The 8,790-nt window shown below is 36.7% G+C and overlaps 1 long non-coding RNA gene across 1 annotated transcript; it reads right to left on the reverse strand.

Annotated features, from left to right (window-relative positions):
* Positions 1–1,077: 1,077 nt before the first annotated feature.
* On the reverse strand, positions 1,078–8,531 carry LOC142182696 (uncharacterized). The gene is made up of 2 exons (XR_012711654.1): positions 7,767–8,531; positions 1,078–1,171 (listed from the first exon to the last, which is right to left on the reverse strand). It is a non-coding gene; the product is annotated as an uncharacterized LOC142182696 (long non-coding RNA).
* Positions 8,532–8,790: the final 259 nt, after the last annotated feature.

Here is an 8,790-nt window from a genome sequence, read left to right on the forward strand (position 1 = left end):
CTCTTGTTACTTGACACTGTTTTCCCTTGCACTTTGAACCATTTTCCCTTGAAACTTGAACTGTCTTCCTTCGAAACTGCTTTCCCTTGAAACTTGAGTTGTCTTCCTTCGAAACTGTTTTCCCTTGAAACTTGAGTTGTCTTTTCTTGTTCTCCAGGTGGGCGCCTGATTACAACAAAACAGACAAAACAAAAGAACTTTTTTCTGCCCCATTTTGCACTAGGAAGATTTGTAAGTTGTTAGCAAAATTGTAAACCACTTGCACTATTGATGCAATGATGAGAGTAAACTAAAGAATAGACTAGGAAAACTATAAACTAAGCTCTAAAGTAAAAACTCACCCTATTCTCCAGGCGGGGCCCCTGATTTCAAGAAAACTAAACATTGATAACTTAAGAAAACTAACAATTGACCCATTTTTCAAATCCAGACTTCCTTTTTTTTCAAAATATCCTAGGAGAAAATTCGTCAGACTAGGTTTCCTATCTTAAGAGAAAGATTCACCAGACTAAGACATTAATCCTAGGAGGAAATTCATCAGACTAGGTCCTTTTTCTCTTCTCCTTTTTTTTGTTTTTTTTTTCTAGTATCTTAGGAGAAAGATTCATCCGACTAAGATTTCTATCCTAGGAGAAAGTTCATCAGACTAGGTCTTCTATCTTAGGAGAAAAATTCATCAGACTAAAATTTTGATCCTAGGAGAAAGTTCATCAGACTAGGTCCTTTTTTGTTATCTTAGGAGAAAGATTCATCAGACTTAAACGTTTATCCTATGGGAAAATTCATCAGACTAGGTCTTCTATCTTAGGAGAAAAATTCATCAGACTAGGTCTTCTAATTTATTATCTTAGGAGAAAAATTCATCCGACTACGATTTTGATCCTAGGAGAAAATTCATTAGATTAGGTCATCTATCTTAGGAGAAAAATACATCAGACTAAGATATCTATTGGGAGGAAAATCCATCAGACTAGCACTTTTTATCCTAGGAGGAAAAATGTGAAGATCAATGGCAAGATTTTATGCACAATAGGAAGACAAATAAAGGCAAAGATTTGAGAAACTTCCCTTTGTCGACTCTTTTCGTCTTTTCTTTTTCTTCTTATATTTTTTGTTGTTTTTTTTCTTTTTTTTCCTCTTTTTGAATCACTTTCCTTGCACCGCTTTGTTCCTGTTTCATACAAAGAAAAAATTGTCAGTTTTGAAAATGGTGGTCGGTTTGTGGCCTTGAATCTTGGGCAGCTTGGCTTCTGCTCAATCAGCTTAAGTCAGATTCAAGAGACTTTTGCTCTGCATCAACCCTAATTGTTTCACACCTAGTATCATTTGTATTTGCAGCTCAATCAGCCTTATCCCAACTGGAGATCCTTGCTTAGGTGACCTTTTCCGATATCTTGAATGACTACCTGCTTTTTTGAGCAATTTGTCTGTCAGAGAGAATCACCAGTTATCTTTGCTTGCGCCAAGTAGGCTGACAAGAGTCTTTTGGGGAAGCCTTTGCATGAATCCTCAAGGCATGTTGAAAGTAACAACTGAGTGCGCTGGCCAAATTTACTTTGTACAACTGAAAATCTGGTAGCAGATTTTGAAATCTTTTCTTGCTTGTTTTGAGAAGGACTGACTCAGGGTGAAGGACACAATAACGCAAAGAAACAAATATTAACAAGAAATTCCCCTGTCGGAAGGACAGAAGGAAGAATTTTTTTTTTCAATAACTAGCCTTAATGATCATGGCATACATTTTGGACTCAACGGCTTGATCTATCAAACTAATCCAATCTTCCCTTTTAACATTCTTATGACCTTTGAAGTCGGACTTGTTTATGTCAATTCTTTGCATCAGCTTCACGACTCGCTTTCGACTAGTGGTGCCCCGGGGGATTTTCACCAACAATTCTCTCTCATTTATTTATCTCTTCTTACCATCGCCTTACAGTGCCGTAAAGGTTTTCACTAGTAAGACTCTCTCATTCATTTTTTTTTGTTTTCTTTTTTTTCACTTTTCTTGTGCGAGCATCTTGACAGTGTTCTATGTCGTGTGACAATTGTTGCTTGTTGCATGCTTCTCTTGGCATTTTGAAGGCATTCAGGAGGTCTTTATTTGGAAGTTTTTGGATAGGGTTGGACAGAAGAGTCGGCATGAAGGCTTAAAGTAGACTCAAAATGAGAGGTTGCAGACTTACAGCTCTTGGAATCGACTCTTTCAAAAGTGAAATAAAATCTTTGCCCCAGTTTCAGCTATTGGGGATTTTTTGGAATTTTGTTTTTTCTTTCTTTTTCTTTGGATTCTTATTTGGTTGGACAGAACCGTGAGGCTGCCTACATATCCTTTTTTAGGGAATCAGGTCTAACGTAGTTCAAACATCTGACCTAAACTATTTTTTATCTTTCTTTCTGTTTCTCTTTTTTCTTTTTTTCCTTTTGTTTTTCCTTTTTTTTTTCCTTTTTTTTTGTTTGCCCCAACTTCTATTTTTGAGGGCATGGACCTTTGACAATTCTTTTTTTTTGAACTTTCTAAGAATTGCCCCAATTTGTACTCTTGGGACATGGATTTGTTTTTGACTCTAAACTTGATTCCAAAAGAGGGTAGTCAAAGAAAAATAACACAGGCTCAAAAGGGTTAGCAAAGGATATAAAGTGTTTGGGTAGCAGAAAAAGGGTCTCCCAACCTCAAGAACGTCAAACATGGTATCTTTCGCAATCACAGCATTGACGAACATGTCTGTCTTCTTGGTGTGACGTGGTCACAAGACATTTTTTCATCCATTAGTGACAAACTTTCCAACAAACATCAATTGATTAAACATCCTCAAGCCCGATCTTCACAATGATTTGAAGGTGAATTTTACTCGACCTTAGTTCCAAAGTATTCCAACTCTTTATTCATCCTCAAAACTATTTTTTTTAGTTATCGAATTCCAGATTAAATCAGTTCCTAAGATCTTGCCAAAATTTCCGCATACATGTCATGTCATTAGAACTAGCGAGAAAAGAACTAGGAATAGAATGACACAAAAGGACAAACTGTATTTTATTGAGTAAAGGATGAAAGGGTTTTACAACTAAACAAGCAACCTAAAATGCGAGTTACAACACTAAAATAACCCGAATAATAAAAAAAAAGAAACAAAACAGACATACAAGACTTACACAAACAGAATGGAAGGATAGAAGGCTTTGACTCAATAAAACAAATAAAATCTGGATCACAACCCTAAAATAACCTAGATAATAGAAAAAACATCAAAACAAGCTACCAAGATTCCTTCCTAGTGAGGAAGGAAAGACTTTTGAATTGGTAGGCTTGACATTTAGCCACAAATTTGTTCATCAGAATTAGCAGAGCCTTCTCCAATATCAACATCATTAACTTCAATTAGCAAGTTCCCGAGAGGATTCTCATACTCCATATCACTAGGCATCATCCCCACAAAGTGTGCATCATGATGTGCAGGTAAAAGATTCTGCGTGATATTCTGGATGTCACTGCCTTGGATCACAATCAGGTTTTCCTGGATCATCCTTTCTATTTCTCTTTTCAAATCCCGACAGCTTTCAATATTGTGCCCCTGGACATTGGAATGGTATTCACACCTTTTAGAAGGGTCAAAGTTTCTCGCACGTGGGTCCACATGATTTGGAGGAATAGGTGCAATCATGTCATAATGCTTTAACTTCTCAAATAAGCTTACATAGGACTCTCCTATTGGTGTAAAATTATCTTTCAACCTTTGTTCCCCTTTATACCTATGGCTTGGATGTGAGTTATAGGGCACCTAAAAATTTTGAGGAGGCTGTTGGATATTTTGTGATGCTCGTGCTCGCCTTCTAGGGTGTTTTGGTGGCTGGACAACATACTGAGGTAGAGCGACAGAGTATTGAGGGTTCTGAGGTGGATAATACTGCTCAGGGGAGTCATGGAAAACTTGAGGAGGCTGCTCATACCTTCGAGATGTTCTCCTGGGACCTCTTCTCGACCCTGATGTCATCATGATTTCTTCAACCTTCTCATTTGTGTCGCTAAAATTATCAGACTCAACCTGGACAGCCTAAGTTGCGGCTTTAAAAACTGCTTGACTTATAATTTTTCCTGTCTTAAGACCATTCTCTACCATTTCTCCCATTTTGATTGCTTCCGAGAAGGATTTGCCAACTGCGGACATCATGTTTTGAAAATAATATGGCTCTTGAGCGTGAATGAAGACAGTGATTAGCTCGTGGTCTTCCATGGGTGGCTTAACTCTAGCTTCTTGCTCTCTCCATTTAATCGCATATTCCCTGAAACTTTCAGTTGGTTTCCTCTTCAAGTTTGAAGAGGAATTGCGGTCTGGGGCAATGTCAATGTTGTATTGGAACTGTTTGACAAAGGCCTGTGCCATGTCATCCCAGGCATACCAGCGAGACGTGTCTTGATCCATAAACCATTCAGAGGCTACTCCCGTAAGGCTTTCTCTAAAATAAGCCATCAACAATTCTTCATTTCTTCCTGCACCTTTCAGTTGATTGCAATACCTTTTCAGGTGGGCTATGGGATCTCCATGTCCATCATACTTTTCAAATTTGGGAATCTTGAAACCAGGCGGCAATTGGACATCGAGGAACATACATAGATCCTTGAAGGCAACACTCTTTTGACCTGCTAACCCTTCCATATTTTTCAACCGTTGTTCTAAGATTTTCACTCTTTGGGTCATTTCTTCCTGTACCATCTTTCGGGCAGGCTTCTCAATGTTTGTAGGAAGATCAAACAAGTACGAGTGGTACTCAGGAGAGTGGTACTGCTCTTGTTGTGTAGCAAATTGTAACTCATGACGAGGTTGTCCTTGGCTACTGGCCCATGCTTGACACATTTCGGTCATTTGTTGTTTCAGTATTCTATTTTCCTCAACCATAGCAGACTCTTGTTGAACCCTCTGACCCTGAGTCTCTTGAGCATTTGTAACGGCTTCGATGTCAGTTGTCAATGACATTTTTTCCTTGGATCTTGTGTTGTCAGTTTACCACAAACCGACCACTCAATTTTTTTCACAATTCAAAACAGAAACATGTTAGAATGGACTCAGTCGGTCCTTATTATTATCATTCTTCCACTCTCTCTTTTTTTTCTTCTTTTTTTTTTTCAAAGTCATTTGATCGAACATGATGTGGGTTGCCTACGTATCATATGGGGAACATGAATCAGATCTTGCGTAGTTCGGGAAGATTGGGAATAAAGTAAATAAACTAACTCTTTTTTTTTTATTTTGAAATTGTTTTTTCCGAAAGAAATACTTACAAAGAAGAAAGAAAATATTTTTGGATTTCAATTTTTTTTAAGAATTTTGAAAATAAAGACTTCTAAAGAAGAGAAAAAAATATTTTCTTGAATTTTAACTTCTTTTTTTTTTTGAAAATATCGAAAGAAATATTTCTAAAGAAGAAAGGAAATATTTTTGTACTTTTACTTTGAATTTATGAAAGAAATACTACAAAAGAAAAGAGAATTATTTTTTGAATTTGCAAACAAATATTTTTGGATTTTGAGAGAGATTAGAAGAAAATATTTTTGTATTTATTCTTTTTTAAAAAAAAATTGGGGTCTAAAAGAAAGATTTTCTAAAGAAAGAAGTAAATGAAAATATTTTTTGGATTTTTTTTTTTAAAATGGTGTCTCAAAAAAAAAAGACTTTTCTAGAGAGGAAGTAAAGAAAAATATTTTTGGATTTTTTGAAAATTATGGGCCGGAACCGATGAGGTTTGCCTACATATCTCACATCCGACGAGAATCAGACCCGTGTAGTTCGCCCTTTTTTGACGGAACAGGGAAACATGACTTTTTGAAAACATTGGATTATTTTTCTCTTTTGTTTTTTGAATTTCGGGAGAGTTTCAGAAATTTCAAATACCTACCTCTCACTCTTGATTTTTTTCCTTTGATTTTCTTTTTTTTCGATTTTCTTTTTTCTCTTTTTTTTAATTTTCTTTCCCTATTCTAGAAGCTGATCAACATGCAAGCCAAAATAAACAGATGCGCAAGTAGCACGTAAGATGCATCAGGATGGTCTTTTTAATTTGGGTACACCTGTCCTAGACAGACCCAACCCCTGTGTTGGGTCCCCAAAGTCAAATGCACGTGATGCAAGCAAGTGTTCCTACTAGGGATCTGACATGAGGCTGTGTTATACTAGGTTTAAAAACCTGGGTGTATTGTTCTAGACCTAGCTTACCTGAGCGGACAACTCGAGCCGAGGGGGGGCAGCGTACTGGGAATACAGAAGCTTCACCAGCTTTGCAACTTGTTTGAACCTCGTTCTAAAATTGGGATAAGACTCTAACAGAAAAGAAGTCACACAAAGTGCACACTTCCCAGATGATTTAGAAGACTCAGAGAGAAGAAGGGTTTCGTAACAATTTATATACAGTTCAAGCAAAATCAAAGCGATAAAAAGTGGCATTTAGCACATTAGACTCAAACATGTAAAAATCAGATAACAAATAAAAGTCAATCATAACAGCTATTCTAAGCTCGAATTCTGAACATTGAACCAGAAGTTCTGGGTTCTTATCCCCAGCAGAGTCGTCAGAACTGTCACACCTCCTTTTTCACTACACCCCCGAGAAAGAGAGTATAAGAGAGTTTTTTTCCAACTTAAAGTGACAATCGAAACGGGATTATTTTATTTAAACTCAGAGTCGCCACTTAGGATAATTTTATGGTGTCCCAAGTCACCAGTTCAAATCCTGAATCGAGGAAAAGATTGACTCTGTATTACAGTTCGCGAACACAGAAATCCGGGTAAGGAATTCTTTTAACCCGGAAGAAGGTGTTAGGCATTCCCGAGTTCCGTGGTTTCAGCACGGTCGCTCAACTGTTATTATTGGATTATTATATGATTTTAACATACTTTTAAACCTATGTGTATTTTTAACTTTAGAACCGCTTTTATTTATTTAAAGAATTGATTCAAGAGTATTTAAAACACATCGCAAGCCGCGCTACATGAAATGCACCCGTGGTTCACGACACGTTCTATTTAACCTTGTTGGAAATTAAAACCAGGTCACATGAAATGCACCCCCGGATTTTAGAAATTAGGCATCACAACTACGTCACGGGAACCGTACCCGTAGCCATGACAATTTTAGTGACCGCGCCTAAAGCAAGCTACGATATTTATGAATATATTTTTTTGAGTTTAATTTTATTCACGTAATCTAATTCAAACTAAAATCAGAGCTCGACTTAATCATCATCAGTATCCAAAATGGACTAATTCAAAGTCGGGCACGAAAGCCAAGCGCTAGCATCATGATTTTACGGATTTAAAGCATTTGCATACATGGTCATAATCCCATTTCGATATTTTAATATAAGGAAATGGAAATCATAACCAATGCATTCATCACAGTAATTAATTAATTTCAACAGATATCTAATACTAATACTCGACATATTCTCCAACAGATATCTAATACTAATACTCAACATATTTTACTAGACCATTTCATTCAACATACATTTACAGGTTAACCAAACAAAATAAGTACGCGATCAAGAATGTTGTTCACATTGAAATGATCTTACGTGTTAAGGACTACTATGTCTCTATTGAACTTAAGAGTTCAAGAATGAAGCCAACATGAAGAAATCAATAAAGTTGCAGCTTATAAAAAGAAGTCTTATGCAGCAATTAAATCTTAATCGGTAAAACCTATCTTACTTATATAGGAAATTAAATATAATTTCAAGCTAAACCACAAATATTAGCACCCAAAAGAACATGTACCTGATATCCTCTCAGTTTGTTCGGCCTTATGAAATTTCAAGGCCTCAATCTTCAACAGGAGCACGATAAAGGATAGCAACGAGAACCCAAAGTCCAATTCCTCATACTCTGATGTCTCCCTTTTTAGTTAAACAAGAAATTGACAGAAGCTCAGCTACTCAACAGTGGAACCAACAGCAAAATCAACAACAATCAACAACACAGGGAAAAAAAATTCCATCAAAAAAACAAACAATCTTATATTTAATTGAACTGGAGTGAAATCACAAATGAGCTATGCAAACTCGAGAACTCATGACAAGTGGAACCAGCGGCGAACTCGACTCGATCGGAAACGGAATGTCACTAAAAACGACCTTGTCAACGTTTATTTTTGTGACTGGTTTAGGTGTTTTGAAGTGAGTTTTACATCTGGGTTTAGCTTGGAAACAGCTCCGATTTTTGGGTCTCTGTTCCAAGCATGAAGAAGAAGCAAGACGGGTGGTCGATTATTGGTGTTCGATGGCGCTGCTTCATGTCTTGTGAAGAGGATCACTAGGGGGGTCCTGATGAAGAAGACGACCAAAGGGGGGGGTCCTTCTGGTTGTTGATTTGTGAAGAAGAAGACGAATGGGAGGGTCTCTTTTTCAAAAAGTTGCGCTGATTCTCTCATCTCCCCTTTTTAGTGTATTAGGCGTTACCTAATATAGGTCTAGGTTTAATGTGTATTTTTTGTGTATTTTACCAATTAGTCCCTAGGTCTTTTTGTGTTAAGTCCTTAGGGTCTTTTTATTTATTTTTGTTCCAAAGAAGAGTCTAGAAGGGTCCCTAGGATTAACTTAATGGGTATTGGATATTGAGCTTAAGGAATGGGCTAGAAACTTGGGCCTTTATGACTAGCTATGTTTAAAATTAGCTTAATTAATTAAAAGTCTATCCATATAGCAATATTATCAAAAATATTAATTAGCCCTACTTAAGTAAAAATAATTATTAAAATAAAGACTGGCCGTTAAAACAAAACTATTTTTTGGTATTTTTAGAG

Source organism: Nicotiana tabacum, chromosome 7 (genome assembly GCF_000715075.1).
Source record: "Nicotiana tabacum cultivar K326 chromosome 7, ASM71507v2, whole genome shotgun sequence".
Classification (NCBI taxonomy): Eukaryota; Viridiplantae; Streptophyta; class Magnoliopsida; order Solanales; family Solanaceae; genus Nicotiana; species Nicotiana tabacum.